This window comes from Stenella coeruleoalba (genome assembly GCF_951394435.1).
Source record: "Stenella coeruleoalba genome assembly, chromosome: 3".
NCBI lineage: Eukaryota > Metazoa > Chordata > Mammalia > Artiodactyla > Delphinidae > Stenella > Stenella coeruleoalba.
In genome coordinates this window covers 153,057,942-153,081,961 of record NC_137148.1, presented here as the reverse complement: position 1 = coordinate 153,081,961, position 24,020 = coordinate 153,057,942, and the positions used below count along the sequence as shown (strand labels likewise).

At 40.3% G+C, this 24,020-nt stretch overlaps 1 protein-coding gene and 1 pseudogene across 25 annotated transcripts in view; both read left to right on the top strand.

Annotated features, from left to right (window-relative positions):
• Nucleotides 1-24,020, top strand: part of LOC307183366 (metabotropic glutamate receptor 7-like) — a 198,368-nt gene that overhangs the window by 96,027 nt on the left and 78,321 nt on the right. For 13 of the 24 annotated variants that reach the window (XM_079915749.1, XM_079915751.1, XM_079915741.1 and 10 more), the window contains 2 exons: nucleotides 6,525-6,668; nucleotides 7,346-10,041. The exons of 4 other annotated variants lie outside the window; for them this stretch is intronic. The gene's annotated coding sequence lies outside the window, so the exon portion shown is untranslated. Of the gene's footprint in view, nucleotides 1-6,524; nucleotides 6,669-7,345; nucleotides 10,042-14,139; nucleotides 14,272-24,020 lie in introns of those variants that run through there. 7 more of the 24 variants (XM_079915767.1, XM_079915770.1, XM_079915768.1 and 4 more) reach the window with 2 other exon arrangements.
• The window catches only part of LOC307184921 (ferritin light chain-like), a 35,186-nt pseudogene continuing 17,736 nt past the window's right edge, over nucleotides 6,571-24,020 (top strand). Inside the window, exon 1 of the transcript in view lies at nucleotides 6,571-6,668. The product of the transcript in view is annotated as a ferritin light chain-like (transcript). The remainder of the gene's footprint in view (nucleotides 6,669-24,020) is intronic.

Genomic DNA, 24,020 nt, shown 5'->3' with positions numbered 1-24,020 from the left:
GCAGCCCTACCTAGACATGCACAGATCAAGGATGCCCGGTGCCCCACAGGCACAGATACACGTAGACACACACAACCCCAGACACAGTCTTGTGGGCAAGCCTAGACCAACCGCCACACACACTGAGACAAAGGCCCAGATACATACAGAGACAGACAGGCACAGACACACAGCCGGCAGCACGCACACAAGCACAGGCGTGCACACCCGGACACAGACAAAGACAAATAAATGCCCAGAGGTTTTGCTGTGGACAAAATGTGAGGCGCACACACACATCTGGGCCTCCTGCTCGACCTCTCTACCTGGGGACTTGGTGATCTGGCACCCGTGGCCCCAGGGAGAACTCTGAGGAACCTTCTGCTCGGTCAGAGCCCCCCACCCTGGGCCCAGGGCCAGCCCCCACCTCTGGCTCCCGGCCCGTGGCCGAGGCCATGCAGCCACACCCTCAGCAGCGCCCTGACATCCTACCTTACCCTCCGCGTCGTGCACACTCACGGTCACACCGTCTCCTGCACGTGCTCACGACACCATCCACGCCCGCACACTTACGGTTTCTCCCTCACACCCCCCTCAGGTGTCCCCTCCTTGTTGTCTTTCTCAATCACTGTCCCCACCCCCTCACCCCGCAGACATGCACAACCTCCGGCACAGCCTTCGTGGCCCACACCCTCGCCTTCTCACGCAGACCCCCATGCACAAATAGAACGCACGGGCTCTCCGCCACAGACCCACAAGCCACGTACACGCGCTCCTTCACATACTTCCTCAGCACCGCTCTCACAGACTGATTCACAAATGCAGCACACTCACACACGCACACTCCCCCGCATACATCCCCACCGCCTTCTCACATGCGCGTGTGCGTGCACACACACACATACTTTCAGAGCCTCCCTCACACCATCACTTTCCTTCCTCTGTCTCTCACAAACACTCCCTCTGCCAAGAGCGTGGCTCTGCTGCAGAGCAGCCCCTGAAGTACTTGTCACTGTACTCCACCACGTCCTTGGCCTTCCTGGCCTCAGTGTCTTCCCTTCCACCTCCAGCCATGCATACTGTGGCCTTGTATTCTTTTGCCATTTCTCCGTTTAGTCAACAAGAATATAGAGAGTATTCATTTATTCATTCAACAAATGTTGACTGAGCACTGATTATGTGTTAAGCATTGGGGATACTATGATGACACAGGTCCTTCCCTCGTAGAGCTCTCAATTTTGTGTCCAGTTCGTTTGCTGCTTGTCTCATCTGACTAGAATGGAAGGTAACCCTTGATCTTGGATGTTGAGAGTTGTGTAGGAGTTCACAGGAGGAAAAGTAGGGGAAGGGTGTTCTAGGCAGAGGGCAAAGCATGTGCAGAGCCTACAAGTAAATCAAGGTACAGTAGGCTGGAAACTGAGGTGATGCTCAGAGACTAGAGGAGAAGCTGCAAAGAGGGAAGAAGCCAGATGTCACAGAGTTTAGATGCCATGCTCAGGGGTTTAGATTTTGTCTAATGGGCCACAAGGAGTCATGAGAAGTCTTTAGTGACAGGACAGGGTGAGGAAATGATGGTGGTCTGACCTAGAAGAGGTGAGTGGGAAGGAAAGGAGACTCATTTAGGCACAAGAACCAGTGGGGTTCCAGTTCCAGAGCTGTGACCTCAGGAAAGTCACACAACCTCTGTGACCTGGGTCCATCACATGAGGATGGGAGACAGTACCAGAGCCGGGCTTATGGTATATGCTCGATAAACAATAGCCATTATTGTCAGTTATTGGTAGGACATGGCAGGGCATCAGATGAGGAGGAGATTTTACTGAGCACCTACTGAGTGCTGGGTACTGCGCCAGGTGCTGGGGCCCAGAGGGGAGGTGGTCTGCGGCTTCAGGAAGCTCACACACCGTAACCACAGCTCACATGGACAACAGAGTGCGGGGTGTGCGGGTGGAGGCAAAGCACCTCGGAAGGTTAGAGGAGCATGAGGGCTCTGGGTGGCTCACGAAGGAGCTGGCATTGAGCCGGACCCTAAAGAGGCTGGTTGAACTTGGGCAGGCAGAGGTGGGAGAAGGAGCTTCGGGGAGAAGGAGCCCTGTGAACGACAGCCTGAGGGCAAGGGGTCTAATCCGGCTGTTGTGCGGGACACAGGAAGGGGGTGTCGTGGGATGGGATTATGGAGGCGAGACCTTGGTGGCCAGGCTAAGAGGGGGGGTCAGCACGGGCTGAGCTGCACTCTAGAAATCCCATGTTTTGGTGGTAACATGGAATGTATCCATTAGAGACTCTGCTCCAGGCTCCGCCAGTAAGCCGTTGCCCTCTTCGACCTCAGTTTCCCCATCTGTGTGATGAGTTCAGTCTTGTTTAGGAGGGAGTTGCGGTATCATGTCCTGGGGCTGGCCTAGCCTACTTTGTTGGGCATCTTCTGGCCTGGGATTCTGGGTCTCAGCAGTGCTTCCTTCCTGAGCACCCTCAGCCAAAGAAAGGAGCAAAATGAGGGGTTCCCCAGATGCAGGTTTTGGGCGCTGCAAATGAGGGGCCAGGAGCTCCACACGGAAGGGTGGGGTCTTTGCCTGGATCTGACTCCAAGCCCCAGAGGGAAACCAGAAGAGAATGTCAAGGTCCCTCTTCCCTCTCGCCCTGACCCGTGTGGTGGCAGATGTGGGCCATGTGCCCAGTCCCTGGTCCCAGGGGGTATCAGGACTATTCTGCCCACTGACAGAGGAGCAGGGCTTGGGTTCAAGAATGTGGCCCAGGGCTTAGAGTCCCCTGGGGTTAAGGAGCCAGGAGGCCAATCTTAGGGTGGCAGAGCCAAGTAAACGCCCATGGGTAACAGGGTTCATTTATATTTGGTGTTGCCAGGAGTTGTGGTCTAAGGCAAGTCCTGGTGACACCCAAAAAAATAAAAAATATAAGAAAAAAAATGCTGATTTTATAAAGACTGCTTTCTTCCATAGTTGACAAACTTATGATGGTACCGATGGTTGGATACTACTCTTAGAGATGAAAAAGGTCTTAAGGAATCTTCCATATTCCATTCACCAATCTATGTTCTTGTTCAAAGCAAAATTAATTCCTTTCAAAATTAACGTATTAGCTTAATAATTTTTAATCTTAAAATAATCTGTGAGAATGGGAATTTTGGGTAGGAAAAAGTGACAGAAGATGGGACAAAGAGAATTCATAGAAAGACAAAACAGAATTTTTTAAATGGTGGGTACGAACTTCTGTTTCCAACTATATCAGTTTACCTTAGAAAAACACACTAGAAAGGCCAGATAAATCATAAGCAACATTTGACTGTGAGCGTTAGAAAGCTACTGAGGTAGCCATGACCTAGAAAAGTAAAATAGAGAAAGAAACTCACTGAAGTGAGAACAATATTCTGCACATGCGTTTCTAGCCCAGTCATTTAGAAACTACTGATGAAGAGCAAAAGTCTGAGAAACCAAATGTGGCTACTAAGAGGTAGAAAAGCCAGTAGATCTTAGGACAATGTCATAGGACTAAGGAAACCAGAGTTGGAAGTGAGAAATAACAAGGCAGCTAGAATTTTAAGGACCAAAATCACAGAGAGAGTAAAGATTCAGAGAACGGAGCTGCATTCAGCAACAGTGTTCCCTTGCAGTATTTTCCATGTATAAAAGGTAGACAAGACAAGATGCTAAGAAGTCAAACAAAAGCTAACTGAAGTCAAAGCAAAGACTTAGTTGGCTCATAATGCTGAAGAGACAAAATTGGGGTTCAGAACCTATGAAAGATTTGTGGCCCAATGGAAAACTAATGATACGAATTAGGACACTGGAAGTCTCTACATATGTGTGTGTGTGTGTGTGTGTGTGTCTGTCTGTCTGTCTGTGTGTCTGTGTGTCTGTGTGTTAGGAAGGTTGATGCAACATCTACATTGAACCTTACAAAGAAGGAAAATGAGTATGAAGTTGGTCCAGGTGACTGAGGTGATCTTCCCCTACCTAAGAATAGGAAATTCTCTCCTCAAGAAAATACAGTTGACCCTGGAACAATGTAGTATTTAGAGCCGCTGATTCCCTGTGCAGTCAAATATCCACATACAACTTTATGGTCGGCCCTTCTTATCTGTGGTTCTGAATCTGAGGATTCAACCAACCACAGCTCATGTAGTACTGTATTACTTATTGAAAAAAAAATCCATGTATAAGTGGATCTGTGCAGTTCAAACCCAGGTTGTCCAAAGGGCAACTGTAATGTCATTCAGATTCTCTACAACTTGTCATATCCCAAGTCTGGTATTCACTGAAGAACCACCAAGACTACCAAGAAAAGGAGAATTAGAATAAAAAACAAAACAGAATCAGAATCATAGATGACCTAAACATTAAATTTCATACATATTTTGGTAAATATTATCAAGGTCAAGAAAATAGATGACAAGGTGAAGAATTTAACTTGACAACTAGAAACTAGAAACTGATTGAAGTTGAACTGATAGAGTTAAAAATTATACGAAATTTAAAACTCGGTAGTGGATTGGACACAGGTAAAGAGAGGTAAATGAACTGGAAGATAGAGTAGTAACAATATAAAGACTAAAGCACGGGAAACGAAAAGAATAAAAAGTACACATAAGCGCATTTGAGACATATGGGCCACAGTAAACATTTTTATCATATGTGTAAACTGGAGTCCAAAGAAAAAAGGAGAGAGAGATTGGGATGAAAACAATATTTCAGAAATATTAACAGCTGAGAGTTCTCTAAAACTAAAAGGAATATATGGAGCCTTAAATTCAACAAGCACTAAAAAAAAAGCAACAAGAACAAATACAAAGAAAACCACACCTAAGATCACCACAGTACAATTCATGAACAGCAAAGAAAAACATGACATCTTAAAAGCAGCCCAACGAAAAAGAGAGAGATTACTTTCAAAGGAACAATAGGATTAAGATTACAGTTTACTTCTCAGAGAAACTGAATGGATACTAGAAAATAATGGAATAACATTTTTAAGTGCTAAAGAAAAGAGCTGCCCATTGGGAATTCTAGAGGCAGAGAAATTGTTGTTTGGAAGGAGAGATGCAATAAGGAAATTTGCAGACAAACAAAATTTAGAAAATATTTTCTCATCAGAACTGACTGAATTAAATTATAAAGGGAGACCTGCAGGCAGAAGGAAGATTATCACAGATGAAAATAAGGACTTTATAAAGAATTATGTATAACAGAAAGGATAAATAAGTGGATAAACCTAAATAAAATCTAACAACACAAAAGGGTAATAATAAAATATATCAAAAATTAGAATGCATTAAAACAAATGGAAGAGGAAAATATAGTAAAAGAAATGTAAGATTTCAGCATTGCCTGAGAAGCAGTAAAACAGCTAATAAGTCATGGTACATGTGTAACTGCTACTTATATAAAAATAACAAGCTAATACAAGGCAAAACGGAATTTGAAGAAATCTCAAAGGAAGAAAGAAGAGCAAAAGGAACATAACAAGGTGGGACAAATAGTAAACAAGGAGTAAACGATCTGTAAGAAAATACATTAACTGTAAATACTCAAATGACAAGGATTATTGAAACAAACAAAAAACCTAATTCTATGCCACCTACAAGAGACAAGAGTCAGATTGAAAATGAAAGGATTCAACAATTATGTCATAACAACAATAAGTAAAATTGAAGAAGATTTTTTTAATGTTAACATAGATTTGAAAGCAAAAAGTATCACTGGCAATAATGCAGGATAATAAAACCCACTGTTACTTTACAAGGAATATATTATAAATCTAAACTTCAATGCAATATATGAAGGGAAATTCCAAAAATCTAAGTAGAAATAGAAAAATCTGAATTACCTAGATCAGTAACATAGAACCACAACAATAAATCAGCAGATTATAGAAGATCTGAATACCATCATTAAAACTTTGGCCTAAATTTATATAAAACACTGCACCAACCATGATGGAATATATATATCCCGCAGAAATTTTTAGGTGCACATGGCACATTTATAAAATTGACTATATTCTGGTTATAAAACAAGACTCTGAATAAGCAAGAAATTTAAAACTATATAACCAATATTTTAGCAAATAGTTGGATATTAAAGACATACGTCTGATCATTATGTAGGTCAAAGATAAAGTTGCAATGGGAATTAGAATTTTATTAATTGAATGATAATGAAAACATGCCATAACAAAACCTGTGGGTTGCAAATAAAGCTGTGGTCATAGAGAAGTTTATGTATTCCAATTATACTCTCTAAATGTAAAAGGGAAAGGAATAAAGCAACTAGAAGATAACCTATCACCCTGAGGTAGGCAGCTCCTGAACTGTACCTGGTGGGGAAGGCAGGGCAGAACTTCAGGAGGCCAGCTGAGAGCACGGTGAACACCATGTCAGGAGCAGTCTCCAAGAAAGAGAATTTAATGTACAAAGGGATGACTAAAATATATTTAAGAGCTAGCACCCTGACCCTTCTTAAGGATGACTTACGTTGCTGGGGAAAAAATAAGAAGTGCTCGATGTAGCAGGTGAATAGCTTTATAATTCCCAGGAGAATCTTGGTACCAGGACCACACAATGAAGAACTTGGAGTCCCCATGGCTAATCCAGCAGAGAAAAAAGGAGGAACAGAGATGCGAGAGAAAATAAAGGGAACTCTTGGTGCAATTCGGTGCTGCTGCATGCCCAAGTCCAGGTATGTGCTCTGTCTCTCCACATCTTAAATAAAAGCCACCATGTTCCTCAGTCTTTCAGGTACTTAGAATTTCTCTTTAGAACCTGAAAATGGGGTCAGGTTTCCGGTCTGCATTGCTAGAGTACAAAATAGAGGCAGGATGTTTGAAATAGTTCTCCATCTGGCAGAGGAGGCCTTAAAGCTGTGAGCCACTCGCTGCAAACCAGCAGGACATGAAGGATTCTTGAAGGATTCTCCCGTGGGGGCCCAAAGGGGTTAAATGAGCACTCTTTGACTTGTACTTGGTGGTCCCAGAACTTGACTTGGGCTTGGAGACTTCCATGAAAAGTCTGCCTTCCATCTAGTGGCTTGGGTTTCTTGGGCTCTCTGCTCCAGGCTAATCCCTTCAACCTGCTTTTCCCATTTCTGCCAATAATCCCCCTCTCCAGACCTTCCTAATGCTCTTCTGGGGCAGGGGGGAGACTTACTGAGGGCAATGTTTATTTCTAGAGGGAGAGGTGACCACATGACTTCACACTGGTCGTCCCCTTGATTATTCAGTTTCTGTCTAGATTAGTCGTGGGTGTTTGTGCACCCCATCCTCACCCGCAGGAGGCTTTAGAACACTGTCCTTATCTCAGCACTGAGCCTCTATCTAGCCTCCTTCCCTCTCTCTCCTTACCCATCTTTACCCACAGACTCGCAGGCTTTCTGGACCTCAGAGGAAGATAAGCACTTCACAGAACCTCTGCTACAGAACCAAACATATTGAAATGACTCTTTACGAAGATACTGAAACAACAGAAAAAGAATACATGATGATTGTTTCTCCTGAGGGTTCAGTTACCTAGGGGGCCTTTAGCAAACTTTGACTGATAAATCTAACCTTTCCTTCCTTGGCAATAGTTGATAACACTGTGAGGAAAACAAGTTAGAGAATGGAAAAACAATATTTGGATTTCAACGAAATAATAAAGATGCAGGGACTATCTTTGACTTTTGCAAGGTAAGAAGAGAGTTTACATTTTGATTATTTGATGGCAGGAATCGCTTTTACAACAGGGCCAGTCTGCATGATGCATTTAAAAATCAACCTTTTCAAATATAGCCATAACCCCCACAAGATTTCTTGATTTCTCTGGGGTCAGATAAACTGTCACATTTCACAGTGGTGCCCTGTACATGAAAATGATAAACATAATCTGGAAGCACGGCAGTGGCTAAAACTATGGAGCTGGCAGCCATTCGCTGAAAGGATTTTTTGCTTTTAATTCATTGCATAAAATGCTAATGTCCAAATTCAGGCAGGTAGCTCTTACCAACCATCAAGAGCTTCAACCCTGCTAACAGCTAAGTATGCACTTTTAAACCCTACTTTGACTGCTCCAGAAACTTACTGGGTTTCGTTAATGCCTCTGTTACTATTTCCTTTGTGTCGTTTTCTTTTTCTTTAAAAACACAGCTGTGTGATCTTGGGGAAGTTATATTATTTCCTTGAGACTTGGTTGCCTTCTCTGTGAATATCTGGGTATAATTTTAGTATTGCTCAATAGAATTTTTGGTGATAATGAAAATATTCTATATCTGTACCATGCAATGCAGTATTCAATAGCTACATGGAGCTAATAAACATCTTTGAAATATGGCAAATGCAACTGAGGAACTGAATTTTTAATCTTATTTTTAAATTTGTTTAAATATAAATAATGCCATGTGGCTAGCATCTGTTGACAGTACAGATCTACATAATATTTTAAGGACACTCTCCACTCAAAAACTCTACCATTCATTAACTCAACCTAAATATTTTTGCCCTCTGACAAACAAAAAATAATTTATGCTTCCCTTGAAATTTTCTGTCAAGACCTTTATCAGTTTGGGGACATTATATTCTTAAAATTGACTTTGCTTTATGAAACTTTAATAATGCTGGAGTTTCCTGCCCTTGGTAACACCTTTGTGTTGATGGGAAATATTGTGGATGATCAAGGACCATTTCAAGAGATCATGGAGAGAAACCTCCTTCTGGATTTAATTTCATTATGAGGATGTCAAAATGCTACATTACTTAAAATAAAACCCGTACCGTTTTTATGCTAAGTTATAGTCTACATGTAGATGGAAAAATGTTAAAAAGATTTTTAAAGAACTGCGCATCTGTTTTTGAAGCTGATTTGCCTCTTCAAGGCTTGCTAGCACTTTATCCATCTCAGTGCTATTTCACTTAGTAAACAAATGCAGTTGCCATAATTGCTGCATATGTGTCTGTGTTCCCTTCTAGGCTATATGTTTTTGAAATTAGATACAATATTTATATCACAGGCCCTATGTATAGCACAATACCCATTGCTAATTCAGATTGTGCTTAAAGATATGAGACAAAATTTAAGACTTTTATTATAGTCATAAACATCTAGCAAACCAACCAGAAAATAAATGCTAGTTTTCAGTTGGTTGGCCGAGAACAAAAAAGTGAAGAATACCTAATGCAAAACCATATCTCTAATAACTACTGTTGGATTTAGAGCACACACATGCTAAAAAATATCTTCTTATCAAAGATTTGAGGTTGGACCTGAAAAAATTATATCAGAAGTGAAAATAATCATGTGGTCTGACCAGCGTGGATCACACAAAGTAAGTGTATACTATGTATAAAGTAGATAACTACGAGGTCCTGCTGTATAGCACAGGCAACTATATTCAATACCTTGTAATAACCTATAATGGAAAAGGATCTGAAGAAGAAATACATATATCGGAATCACTTGGCTGTACACCTGAAACACAACATTGTCAATCAACTATACTTCAAGTAAAACAAAACAAAACAAAAAACTAAGTGTAAAGGGAAGTATAGTTTTATAAATTCACCTCTGATATCCAATGGACCAACTGAAAGACAACAGAAACTACAACTATCTAGGAGACAGGACATGGCCGGCAAACCAGGCCGTTACCCTCGGTAACGGTCATACCTGCCAAAAAATATACAGACTAGCCTGCATTCATGAATACATAGGAATTCTTCATTTATCTGGCATTGTTAGGCAATGAGGTATTGTATGTTAGGAGAAGTTTTTTTAAAATGACAAATTGAAGAGGAGTTATTTTAACCTTCACTCGGTAATGTTTTTCTAAAATTAAGAAATGTATCTACTGGTGTATCTAATGTTTCCTTGATAACTCGGGGTCATCAGTTCAATCAACATTTGCATGAATAATGCAAATGGAAACAAGACAGGCATGCTTACTGAAACTGAAAATGACATAGCAATGGCTGGAATAACTGATGAGAGAGCAAGAAAAAAGCAAAACTGAAAACAAACCGTGATCAGGAAACAATCAGTCAAGTTCTGACTTTCTGTACTTAGTTTCAAAAAGAGACACCACAAATCCCAGCGAGACACTCCAGCATCATTAGCTGTCTTTCTCCTTTGTTTCCACCTTCCTTTCCTTTTCCTTCTACCCTAGATTGTTCCAGGAAGTGTTTATAGCTCCTTGCAAGACAAATTCTAATACTTGCTTTCTCTCACACAAACTTCACAATATGTCCATGTGGTAAATGGTGTGGAGGTAAAAGAGAATTCATCACAGGGACAGCTCCTACGAAAATAAAATTAGAAACTAGCTTCTAAACATGCAGAGAGAAGGGCGTGGTGTCAGGCACTAATTTCCTTGCGCATTCCTCTCCATTTCTAATAGACGTTCTTCTTTACCAAGATCCGTTTTTATTGGTGTCCTGTTCCAGACTGCTCCACTCCGCCCATCCTCATCCTGTAAAATACATTCACACTCTTTTGTGACCCTCCTTATTTGCCCATTAAAGAATCAATCATAGAACTGTCGGAATTAAATACAGAGTGAAATTAAAATACTGGAGTCACTTGGAGGGTTTAAGCAGCTCCACCAGAAAATACTGGGCATGGATTTAAAAGAGGCTGCGTGGGACTTGCTCTTGTCCAAGTTCTTTCTCAAGAAGTATCTGAAATAAGCCTAAATTCAGAGTTAATCAGACTGGCCTGCTTTCTCAGGTGGACTGGAATTCTGCTCTTTCCTCTCAACTCCCTGATGTCAGTGGTACTTTCCGGAGAGGAGGTGGACTTCTCTGCCTACTGCAGAAGCTCAGTTCCCCCAGGACCCACTCCCCATCTGAATCCCACACTGGAGGCCAGATGCCAGCCTTCCCAGAACATTCGTGGCCTCCTTTCAGTTTTTGACCTGCTCAGATTGAGTCCCTCTAGACTCTTTCTGGAAACCTGATCTTCAACCCCTTTCCCTGACCTCGATGGTTACCTTCCTACTTTAGGCCTCAGGTGCTTTAGCTATAAAATGATATAGTTGCCCTTAATTCTAAAGTCTTCTTTCTAAAGCTCTACAATGTGGTGGCTCCTTGAAAATGTTTCTCTTTGCTGGTTTTAATTTTGTAGAGAATTAAAACCCCAGCCACTCTAAAAGACAGTAAGTTACATTGGATAAGGAAAGTGTGCTTTTGTAGTTAGATTAACAGGGATGGAAGACGACTTAGTATGTTTTAAGATACTCATGATCCGTTCTCGCGAGAGTCGGGGAAGAAGGGGAAGAGAGTTAATAAAATACCAAACAATTGTGACAAATTAAGTTCACCAAGATGTAGGTGATTAGTTACTACTTGAATAAGCCACACAAATCCAATCCAAGTTTTCCTTTAGTTTTCTAAGAAGGATCCCAGTGAACTGAGTCCCATGTTCAGTGACTCCACGTTCAATGGCTTAGTCTTTAAAAACTGTTACGTTGCTGGAAGCAGAAATATTGCCCAGCAGTCCTAATTGATGTCTACCTATCACGCACATTTGAAATACATTTATTACTTTGCCTGATCTCAGTGTAATACATTCTAAAGGGGCAAAGAGCACACGAAAAGTTATGGAGTCTCCATCTTCTACACTGAAGTGTGCAATAAATTACATATTATTTGGCCGTGAAATTCACAAGCCATAGAAACCACACCATTAGCAATGTATACAGTGGTAAACAGCAAGTAATGAGAATGATATAAAACCAAACAGACTGTGTAGGTTGGCACTGCTGCCAATAAAGCAATTATTAAATGCATTCATATGCATCTACGCTAGGTAAGCTCTTTAGGGCAATTGATACGAGTTCTACATACCTGTCAGGATATTATATGTAAAACTAACCTGAGGTTTCCCTGAATTATTAGCATATGCTATAGAAACTTAAATGAAAAAATAAAAAAATCCAGCAAGGGAAACTCAAAGATTCTTTGCTTTTTCACTTTACTGCATATACACGTCCATCTTAAACAATCTATATGCTTATATCCAACAAGAGAGCATTGTTTTGCAAGACTGTTTGGGTTCTATCAGCATGTAAAGGTCGGACAACTCAACTTTAGCAGAGTCAGCTTTCAGGTGAATAATTGTTTCTTTCAGGTTGCGAGCATTTGAATTCTCCAGAAATGTTTCCCAAAATATGAAAATTAAAAGAGTCCTAGGACACCGTCCTTTAGAAGTTTTATAGTATCAAGGTTTTTGGAGGAGGAGTATCCTTGTCCATTATCAACACAATGATTCCAAGCAGGTCAATTTTTGCTGAGAATATTATATAACAGAACCCACTTCACCTCCATTATACTGACAATGATCTTCCTTACTTCAACCTTGTGCTTCTTATAAAGTTGAAAATACTGAGCCAAGAACAGACAGTGACAATGCCAGAGACTCAGATGTACCTATAGGTGCCTTCAGACAACATCAGCCACCCAGGCTAAAGTCCTGGTTTAAAACATCCCAACATGAATGAATCTCAAAAACCATATGCTGAGCAAGTGAAGCCAGATCAGAAGGGCACCTACTGTATTATTCAACTTACATGAAATTGTAAACTGGGCAAAAGTCATCTCTAAAGATAAAAAACAGATCCGTGGTGGCCTTGGGGTGGGAGATGGGGATACTTTTGCAAAAGCCTAGGAGGAAACTTTCTAGGGTTTTAGAATTGTTATCTATCTTTATGGGGGTGCTAGTTATACAAATGTATACATTAATTAAAAGTCACTGAGCCGTTGACTAAAAATGTCTGCATTTTATTGTATGTAAATGATACCTTAATAAGGTTGATTACAAAATGAACCAAAACCAAAACAAAGCAGAAGAAAAACCTCTCAAGACCTTAAAGAAAATACACTGTTTTCTTCCAGGGTACCAGATTGGAAATGAGGCATTGGTCTGTTCTACCCTCAGATTATCCTTAGGATTATCTAGTCTATTTTAAAGCACTAGAGTCCCCTATCAGGAAAACTCACCCCACGTTTAATTACGTTGATTTCTTCTGTGCCTCTTCTCCCAGCACAGTGAAGCCATTCACGGAAGGAAAACCAGCTTTTTCCAACTTTGCATCACCATATATTATTTGCAAAGCTATTATTTATAGAATAAAATTTGGCTACACTTTGTAAAAATCTAGCTTTTTGAGGCTTACAAATCTTAACAGTTAACCTATTGCCTCCACTGGAATTTGGAAAAAAAATTATATTGAAAATGAATAGCTGAGAATTGACATTTTTGCTTTTTGTGATTTTCTCTTCCCCTAAGATAGAAGTGAGTAGGAATGAGAAACACATACATAAAGAAAAAAAATTATCTTGCTGCCTTTGCATGGTTATAATTTATAGGAGGCCCTTTTCAACAATAATCTATTATCAGAATCAATAAAATATAATCTCCATGAAGGCCAGGCCAGGATATTTGTCTCTTTTTCAGCAGATTGCAATACAAACCACATTCATGGATATGCTTCTTGATGATCTTTGTAATACTGGAACAGTTGCCCATTTCCTCATGCCTCTTCACCTTAACTTCAACCTGGTTTTTCACCAATGACCTCACATTTCCTTCTCTATCACTTGGTTGTGGGCCTCTTTTCCAACTCCAACTCCAACTCGCATTTCACTCTGGAACCAAAGGAAGACTCACACCTTCCTGCTTTTTAGTGATACCTCAAGATCATTTCCATATTGTGATCACCCTGAAGAATAGCCAGACAATTGTTATTTCAGAGCCATCTGACAGTTTGTAGCTCTAAAAATTAACTAAGGGCCAAATTTGTCAAAAATATCCTAGTTTAAGATTTTGGTAATACAGCAACAGTAATCGCGAAGTCACTTATGACAATCAGTGTGGGAAGCACCCTCCTTCAGGAAGATCCTTTGCCATACAATACTCTTTCCCTGTCGGGTAATAAGGAAGAATGGCCGTGGAAAGCAACCTTTTGTGGAAAGAAATACTTGGCTTCGAGAAGCCAAGCAGTTCATATCTTTTTCTTAAATTAGATTCCCCATTAATTACTTTATCCACAAAGAGGTAATTATCAGAGTTATGTAAGCAATTAAGGAGATACTACTCCACATTCTTTCAGCTTGTTGACCTTTCTCACTTTATTTCATGTGGCTATCTGAAACATCAGTGATTTACATGCCTTTTTTTTTTGACAGATTTCTGTGTGTGTGTGTGTCCCCATGATGAAAACATCATTAAAGTAAAATATCAGGAATACATTCTTAAGAAGCAGTCGACTTAAAGTCCTAGAAAAAATGAAAGCACTAATATTCATGGACAACTCTACACTCTGAAAGTTACTCCAAATTTTGTTGACCTCTCTTTTGTCTAGGAGTTTTTCAAATTTTCTACCATGATCATTTGTTAGTTTTATAATTACATAATAAAGGCATTACATCATACAATCTTTTGTTATCCATTGCAGTTTTAAAACTATTCCTTTCTTTGTCCTCAGCAGATATGTCATAGATTATTAGTACACAAGCAAAGACTTTCAATGTAACAGTACTTTATAGTGAGAAGAACTGTACTGAGCTATCTCTAGCCTAAGACAATGCACTAGGAAAGCACTAGGAATTCTTAAGCACTAGGAATACAGAGACGATCAAGGGGCAAGTTCCTTGCCTTCGAGTATACATGATCATTATAGCAAATGCTTAAATAGCACTTAGTATGTAACTCACCACAGCAGTCTTATTATCCTCCTTTTTAATAGGTGAGCAGAAGAAGCCACAGGGAAGTCATAGGGTAAAGCCAGAATTTGAACCTAGGTAGACTAGTACACTCTCCACGGCTTTAACTACTACATTTATATATATATATATAAACTCCAAGTATTCCAAAGTTACAAAACACTTACCTACCAAAACTCAAAAAGGAGCACACAAACTTGCATAGAAAATAAACATGTAAAAGTTCATAAATAAACCACAATATAACCTGCTCCACATAATATACTGACTGCAGTGTCCTGGGCCTCTCCCATCCTTAGGTAGCTGGAAATTACAACAAAATAATACTTTTCACCTTTGGAAGCCACACCATCTCCCATACCAACCAACCAATTACTTCCTTAGAGAGAATAGGAAATTAACCTGAATATCATAAAAAAAAAATATATATATAGCATTACTGATGTAGAACCTTTGTTTAAAGACAATAACTTCAATAGCAGAGGGAACGTTACCATTGCAGGCTTCCGATAACCTCTATATTTCTCAGATTTCATGCTAAATCATAAAATGCCATATTGTGTCTGAAGCTATTTTTTCAATACTCCATTTTCTTAAATGGACTAGCAATGCCATAAATACTGAGGAACATTTTGGCTCCCAAATCCTAAAGCCATTCTGATTATGCCTGGGTGATCATGGGGACGTCATCGGAACTACCAGAGGACTGGCTGAAATACCAGTGTTCTGGCCAGCTTACAAATTAGAAATTATACAGAATCCAATTTTATTTTTTTGTTAAATAATTCCTATGAGGCTGTTGGGATGTCAATGTAAAGTCCTTTCATGTGTAATCTTTATCCATTAGATAGGGAACAGTGCCAATCCCCGTCATAAATACTTTCACAACCTGACGTTGAAAATCCACTGTAGGGCATAGGACCTGCAAATAGGAGGTGAATCACACACATCCACTCATTCAGACAATCCACAAATATCCATTTTTAAGTCTACTATATGCCAATAATGTACCGGCCTCTCAGATGCTAGACCATGCTAAATGCTGAAACAGACATACTCAGTTCGGGCCCTCCTGGAACTTATTACCTACAGAAGTGCCTTCATTGTAAATGGTCAGGTCTCAGCCAATGCTATTATCATCAGCAGGTGACCAAATGATACAGCTTGCTTTCTAAACAAGCTCCACACTGTTTGCTTTCAACATATTTGCTTTCCTTCAAGGCACATAATCCAGTGGTCAGTTTCTCCCAGTTAGTGAGGTTTGGGGAAAAGGTACCCAGTGAACAATTCCCTGTGGCCTCACTCTTTCCTCACACTCTCCTCTGTGCTTTTGAGCTAAAGAGACCTGGATTAAAGTCATTTGTTCTAACCTTATTATTTTAAAATACGGCTGCTCCTGCTTTGAGGATTTCCACTGGACCAACAGAGCAGCAAAGCAGCACTGAATCAGAAGCAGGTAAATTTGAAAATGACAGCTCTAAACATATCCACTCTCCTTTTGTTCTCCTCCTATCCCTTTGCTCTGAACACCTCTGCCCTGAGGCTTTGCCTTTACCCTTCTCTGATTACTGCTCCAAAAGGGTTTCCAAGAGCAGGGAGTATTTATGGCTTCATTTGCTCCCAAGTCCTTGGTGGAAAAGGATGCTTGCTTCCTGATTCTTACTAATTCCACACTCACATCATCAACACAAAAATCATCATTAAAAAAAAATTTCCTCAGCTTCATATTTCTTCTGGGCCAACACTGAAAGAATATTTTCAAAGAAACAATATCCTCTCTCCTTTGCTCTTCTGAGTTTCACGTTCTTACCTCCAGTCTCATTTTCAACCCTTATTATGGGATGCATCACAAAAACAGAAGAAAGTTCATTGTGCTTTCCTGTACCAGCTAATTATTCTAATTTGTTCTGTCTCTACCGAACAGAATGCGAAATCAACACAAAGCCTGATTATGCGACCTCTTCCAAGGGAATGGTCTGAGAGTTGTCTACTTACTAATGAAGCTCAGTGTGTATTAAGGGTTGACTGAAGCAATCATCAGGAATTTTCATCCCTTAAATTAGTCTTTTCTACCAGATGCACATCTTTCATTTCGGATAATATAACTTTTAAGTTCAGGATACAACTGGACAAAAGAAAAGAAAAAAAGGTAACCAACACAACATTTCCAGTAATAACACAGTAACAGCTATCATCCTTCCCTGAGGAATTCAGCCTACTTTATGGACACAATTTAGTACAAACTCATAAGAAAGCTAACAAAGCCCCAAACCACTTCACAAGAGCGTAGAGAGGTAAAGGTCAGAAATTATTACCGCCAGACCCAGCAGACAATGGCACCTACCGGAAAGAGCACAGGACAGGAAAACCTGGAAGCCTGTGTTCCAGTTTCGGTTATTCCTTTAAGCACTAGTACGATCTGAGTGAACTCAGCCTGCCCTGCTTTTTCCGTTTATAAAAACCTACATCATCCTCTCAGTAGAATGAAATGCCACATCTGAAAAGTTGCAGATCTCTTTAGGAAAGAAAAAAGCTCATGCTTTCCAACCAAAATGGAATAATTCAGTCAATGGAGACTTGATAAAAATTTGCCATAAAGCAATTGTTTACTTGAAATCTATCTTTTGTGGTATATTTATTGGGGTAAGGAGTGTAAGCAAATCATAATTAGAGTTACCGATTATTCCAGAAATCAAGGTCATTGAGTTCAGATTCCAACTTTGACCCTGACCCAGGCTTACAGAGATGTAAGATGTCCCAATACCTCATACCCACCATACATGGGAGAAACAAGGTATGCAGACAGATCCTCTTATAAATATCCCATATGTCGTGGTTTTAATACAGGGTCTCAGATTCACTGCCATTCTTCGCATCCAGATTGTGGGCGTTTTCCCTTGAATTTGGGCAGGCTTTCCATGGCTTCAAACAATAGAGCAGGGGTCAGTAAATTATGGCTGGTGGGCCAAGTCTAGGCCTCTACCAGCTTTAATAAATGAAGCTTTATTGGAACACAGCCATGTTCCTTAGTATATGTATTGTTTGTGTCTGTTTTCACATCACAGCAGCAGAGCTAAGTAGTTGCAAAAGAGACTGTATGGCTTGTAAAGCCTAAAATATTGACTGTCTGACACTTTATGGAAAAAGGTCTCCAACGCCTGCAATAGTATATAATGAAAGTGATGCTATGTAACATCTAAGACTAGGTCATAAAAGGTCATGCAGCTTTTGCATGATTCTCGTGGAATGCTTCAACCCTGGACACTCATTCTCTTGGGATACTCTATCTTGAATCCTAACTACCACGTTATGAGAAGTCCAAGCCACCTGGGCAGCCATCTATAGGCACTCCAGTCAACAGTCCTTGTTGGGCCCAGTCTTCAAGGGCCAGACATGTGAATTAAAATTATCTAGATGATTCCAGCTCCAGCCATCCGAATCCTCATGAGCTGAGGTTTCAGATATCAGTCATGGCGTAGAGACAAGCCATCTCCTCTGTGTACTGTTTGAATTGCTGACCCACAGAATCTGGGCACATATTAAAATTTTTGTTTATTTCACCACTAAGTTTGGACTTCTTTATTATGTAGCAATAGATAACTATAGCACTGTGTCTGTACACAGGAGATCTACATTTCACAGAGCACAGATTTTTAGATGTGAATGTTGACTGCTCACTTTCTAAGAAGAACGTATACACACACATAGGTACAAAATGTTTATGCATATGTAAATATTAGACCTATATAAACTAATCTATATTATCCATAAAATGAGGGGGCCTTGATAATGGCTAACATTATTTTTCGGTATTTATTGTGTTCCAAGAACTGATAAATTCTTGCATTGTATGAATTTTCTCTTTCACCCTCATAGCAACTCCCTGAGAGAAGTAATGGTATCTCTATTTTATAGATGAGAAAACTGAGGCAAAAACAGATAACATGCTCAAGAGTACTCAACAAGTAAATTTTAGAGTCAAGATTTGAACCCAGGTTCTCAAGTTTTAGATCCCTTACTCATACTCACCAAGCTATATACTGAGGAAGGGGATGAAAGCTGACACCATTACCTCATGCTCAAGAAGTTAGACAAACTTAGCAGGTATGGTTGAAAGAAGACAGAACTTGGAGTCGTAAGTCCAGAGCCTGAGTTACGAGATGAATTCTCCTCTCATCTAGATATAGGTTTGTTTTTAGAAAATGAAGACGGTCACTGCATATTTTGATTGTTAATTTCTGTACTTAATGATTACCAAAGAATGGAATTTTACCAGGGAGCTATTTTGCAATGACATAAATTATTGATTCAAACTCAAACTTTTATTATAAATTATTGATTCAAAATCAAATCTTTATTAAGTCTCCCTTGCATCAGAAGTTTTTCCCACTCTTCATTTCTTTGAAACCCTTTCCTGTCTACTCTTGGCCAAAGCTTGAAGCCTAATTTAACACTTGGAAATAAACTAATGAAATAGTCATAACACAGCAATTCCAATGCCTACTGAAATGGAAGCTCTAAATAATTTTTCAGATAATTTAGGAGATTAAAAATATTTACATCATAGATGCAAAGACAGAAGTTACTTGTGTAATAAATGGTGAGACAAAAAGTTTCTGGTCAAGTAGATTTGTTTATATATGATCACTAATCTGAGTTCTACCCCTGTGCTAAAACCCAGTGACAGGTTGCATACAGCTTCTAAAGGGATAGTTCAGTGCATTGGGTCAAATTCATGCCATAAAATGTGGTATTAATAGTAGTACTAGAAGACAGAGTGACTGTCTTCTTTGGGACATAGATGAAGACCCCAAGATAGACAATATCAAGGACAAATTATGTAGAATAAGATATTATCTCAGTCCTTGGAACATGTCATCCAGGATAGAACAAGAAGTAGATTTATTATCAAGTACATGAAGCCAGAGACAGTAAGCAATGAGTGGTAGTTGGTTAAAATAGACAGGTTTTAGAAGTAGAGGCACGGATGTAGAAAACAAACTTAGGGTTACCAGGGGATTGTGGCGGGGAGGCTAAATGGGGAGATTGGGACTGAAATATACACACTACTATACATAAAATAGATAACTAGTAAGAACCTGCTCTTCTTATTAGCCCAGGGAACTCCATTCAGTACTCTGTAATGGGCTATTTGGAAAAGACTCCAAAAAAAAAATAAAAGTGGGGCTTCCCTGGTGGCACAGTGGTTGAGAGTCCGCCTGCCGATGCAGGGGACACGGGTTCGTGCCCCGGTCCGCGAAGATCCCACATGCCGCGGAGCGGCTGGGCCCGTGAGCCATGGCTGCTGAGCCTGCGCGTCTGGAGCCGGTGCTCCACAACGGGAAAGGCCACAACAGTGAGAGGCCTGCGTACTGAAAAAAGAAAAAAAAAAAAGTGGATATATGTACATGTATAACTGATTAACTTTGCTGTACACCTGAAACTAACACAACACTGTAAATCAACTATACTCCAATAAAAATTTAAAAAAAAAAAAGGTTTTAAGAACCATAGTCAGGGAGCAGTGTGGATTGGAAAGACCTGGCAAGAAAAATTTCTGCATCCTCAGACAATGCTCCCCAAGCTGGCTATTGCAAGGGTGAGCATTTAAGAGATCTTTGACCTAAGGAGGACATGAGATTAACAATCTATCCCAATGTGCATGAATTATTCTCCTCGGTGCTATCAGAAATCAGATGGCATCCTAGAGCAGGGGTCAGCAGATCTTCTTTGTAAAGGGTCAGATAGTAAATATTTTGGATTTTCTGTACCATACGTCTCCATTGCAACTGCCCATCTGCTGCTGTAGCACAGAAACAGCCATGCACGATACGTTAATGAATGAGTGCGGCTGGGTTCAAGCAAAACGTTATGTACAAAACCAGGAGTCAAGCGAGATCTGATCAGTGGGCCAGAGTGTGCGGACGCCAGTTCTGGGTCAGTGTTCACAGCTGAATGAGTCATGAGGCCTTAAGTTCCAGTTCTCATTGTACTACTTTCTACCTGGGTGAACTTGGGTTCATCCTTTTATTTATATGGGCCACTGTATTAGTCAAGGTTCTCCAGAAAAACAGAACCAACAGCATGTGTATACAATGTGCCCATATATACTGACAGATATAGATCTAGATATCGATATTGATACCTAGATCTATATCCATATCTATATAAAGATAGAGAAAGAGAGAGAGATTTTAAACAATTGGTTCACACAATAATAGAGGCTTGGTAAATTCAAAATCTGCAGGTTAGGCTGTCTAGAGACTCGGAAGAGTTGCAGTTCAATTTCTGTAAGTCTTCTGGCAGAATTCCTTTTTGTGACAGGGAGGTCAGTCTTTATTAAGAGCTTCACCTGATTGGATGAGGCCCATGCATATTATGGAGGATAATCTGCTTTACTCAAAGTCCACCACAAATTTAATTATGAATTTCATCCAAAAACACCCTGGTGGCATAGTGGTTAAGAATCCGCCTGCCAATGCAGGGGACACGGGTTTGAGCCCTGGTCTGGGAAGATCTCACATGCCATAGAGCAACTAAGCCCATGCACCACAGCTACTGAGCCCGTGCACCTAGCGCCCATGCTCTGCAACAAGAGAAGCCACCGCAATGAGAAGCCCGCACACCACAACAAAGAGTAGCCCTCGCTTGCTGCAAATAGAGAAAGCCCATGTGCAGCAACGAAGACCCAATGCAGCCAAAAATATAAATAAATAAAACATAAAAATTTTTAAAAACACAAAAACACCATCACAGAAATATCCAGAATAATATTTGACCAAATAACTGGGCATGGTGGCCCAGACAAATTGACATGGAAAATTCACCACCTAAGCCATAGTTTTGTCACCTTTTACTGAGAAATATGACTTATCTGAGCTATTTTGATACCTAGAAGATACCTTCTAGAGGTAATACCCTCAGTATTTTACATGGTAGGCAGTAGAGGGAATGAGCCCATTTGCCCAGTCATATGACACCTAAAGGATAAAATTCTGTCTTCTCTCTCCAACCCACAAGGATGAATGCCAAAAATACATCACTTATATCTGCTTTAGCTAACATAGGATAGGTCTGGAACAGACCTATGCTCCCAGTAAGTCTCATGAAATGCTGTTTCATTAAGGAGAGACTTTACTTGCTAAGATTAGAAGCAAAAGAGGGTGGTGGATGAAAAACTGCCCAAAGATATAAGCTCATGCAAGGAAGCAGGAGAGAGAATGGGTATCCGAAGATGTGCGCTCTGAGCCAACACTAATTCCACAGCATCAGGTTATAATTCAGGGAGCCCAACCGCTGGGGTTTTTTTCCCCTTCTTCTTTTCCCCCAAAGAGGGACAAGCATACTGACAAAGGAAGAGCATCAGTCACCACAGATAAATTGCTTTTTAGAGCTGATCTCGCAAATGATTTGGCTCAGTGTAGACTATGATTTGGCTCCCCAAACCATAAGCTAGAGCATTTCATTCCAGGTCCCTCCTCAAATATCCATGATAGGTAAAACTTTGGCATCAAGTAGGTCTTGAAATCTCCCCAGGTGAATATAATATGCAACCAGGGCTGAGAATCTGGAGAGGTAGAGCAAATTTAAATTGAACTTTAGTTAAACAGTAAAACAAACTCTGACTCTACTGGCTGGAGCTAGACAAGGGATATGGATTTAGTGGGATGAGAAGATAAAGGACACCAGGGAGTAAATCAAATGCTTTACACCTGTGCTTAGCTAATTGTTACTCAGATAATTCAGACAATCTTACAGCACCTGAACCCTGAAATTCCTTAGTTCTGTTTAAAAAAAAGTAACTCTTCAAGTAACTGAACTCTGAGAATCATGCCAATCATAAAGAAAAAGAAGAAATCTTATTTTTTGAATTAGTTGATTTCATATATACTGTTTCACTTTCATGATATTAACTAGTTATCTTTCTTTCCATTTTATGTTTGAGGAAAGTAAGGCTTTAAAGTCTCAGTAATTTTCTCAAGGTCACTTGTTAAGGGTGTGGTAGGCAGCATAATGGCTCCTAAAAATGCCCTCACCCTAATCCCTAGAACCCAATAATATGTTACTTTACATGGTAAAGAGGACTTTGCAGATATGACTGAAGTTATAGGCCTTGAGATAGAAAGATTATCCTGGACTACCTCATGGAACAAATCTAATTGCATGAGTCCTTAAAAGCAGAAAACCATTCCCAACTGTAGAAAGAGAAAGAGAGAGATGTCCTAATAGAAGCAGAATCAGAGAGATGCAACATTTTGGGGTTTGTAGGTGGAGAAAGGGGACTCTGAGTCAAGGACTACAAGTGACCGCTGGAAGCGGATAAAGTCCAGGGAACAGAAACACCCCTAAGAGCCTCCAGAAAAGAATGTAGCTCTGCCAACACTTTTTTTTCTTTTTTAACCATCTTTATTGGCGTATAATTGCTTTACAATGGCGTGTTAGTTTCTGCTTCATAACAAAGTGAATCAGCTATACATATACATATATCCCCATATCGCCTCCCTCTTGCATCTCCCTCCCACCCTCCCTTCCCTATCCCACACATCTAGGTGGACACAAAGCACAGAGCTGATCTCCCTGTGCTTTGTGGCTGCTTCCCACTAGCTAGCTATTTTACATTTGGTAGTGTATATATGTCCATGCCACTCTCTCACTTCATCCCAGATTACCCTTCCCCGTCCCTGTGTCCTCAAGTCCACTCTCTATGGCTGCGTCTTTATTCCTGCCCTGCCCCTAGGTTCTTCATAACCATTTTTTCTTGTTTTTTTAGATTCCATATATATGTGTTAGCATATGGTATTTGTTTTTCTCTTTCTGACTTACTTCACTCTGTATGACAGTCTCTAGGTCAATCCACCTCACTACAAATAAGTCAATTTCATTTCTTTTTATGGCTCAGTAATATTCCATTGTATATATGTGCCACATCTTTATCCATTCATCTGTTGATCCTGCCAACACTTTTACTTAATTGAGACCAATGTCAGACTTGTAAGGTAATAAATTTACGTTGTTTTGAGTCACTAAATTTGGGATAATTTGTATGAAAGCAATAAAAAAAAAAAACAGAGGTCCTACAAGAGCCAGGCTATATATTTATACTTAAGTATTTCTGAAATGAATTTAACCTTGTGATTGACAGCAGCAGCAGCAGCAGCTTCCAAGGGATCCCACCACACACCTGAGGCAAAAGGAGCCTAATACAAAGCAGTGACAGCAGCAGGTCACTGCCCCACACTTGGGGTAGAGGGGGACTTGATCTACTGTAGCAGCAGCATAGCCTGAATGGGAACCCATCCTCCTGTGGCACTAGTCCCATCAACATTAGTCTAATCTGCTAGCAT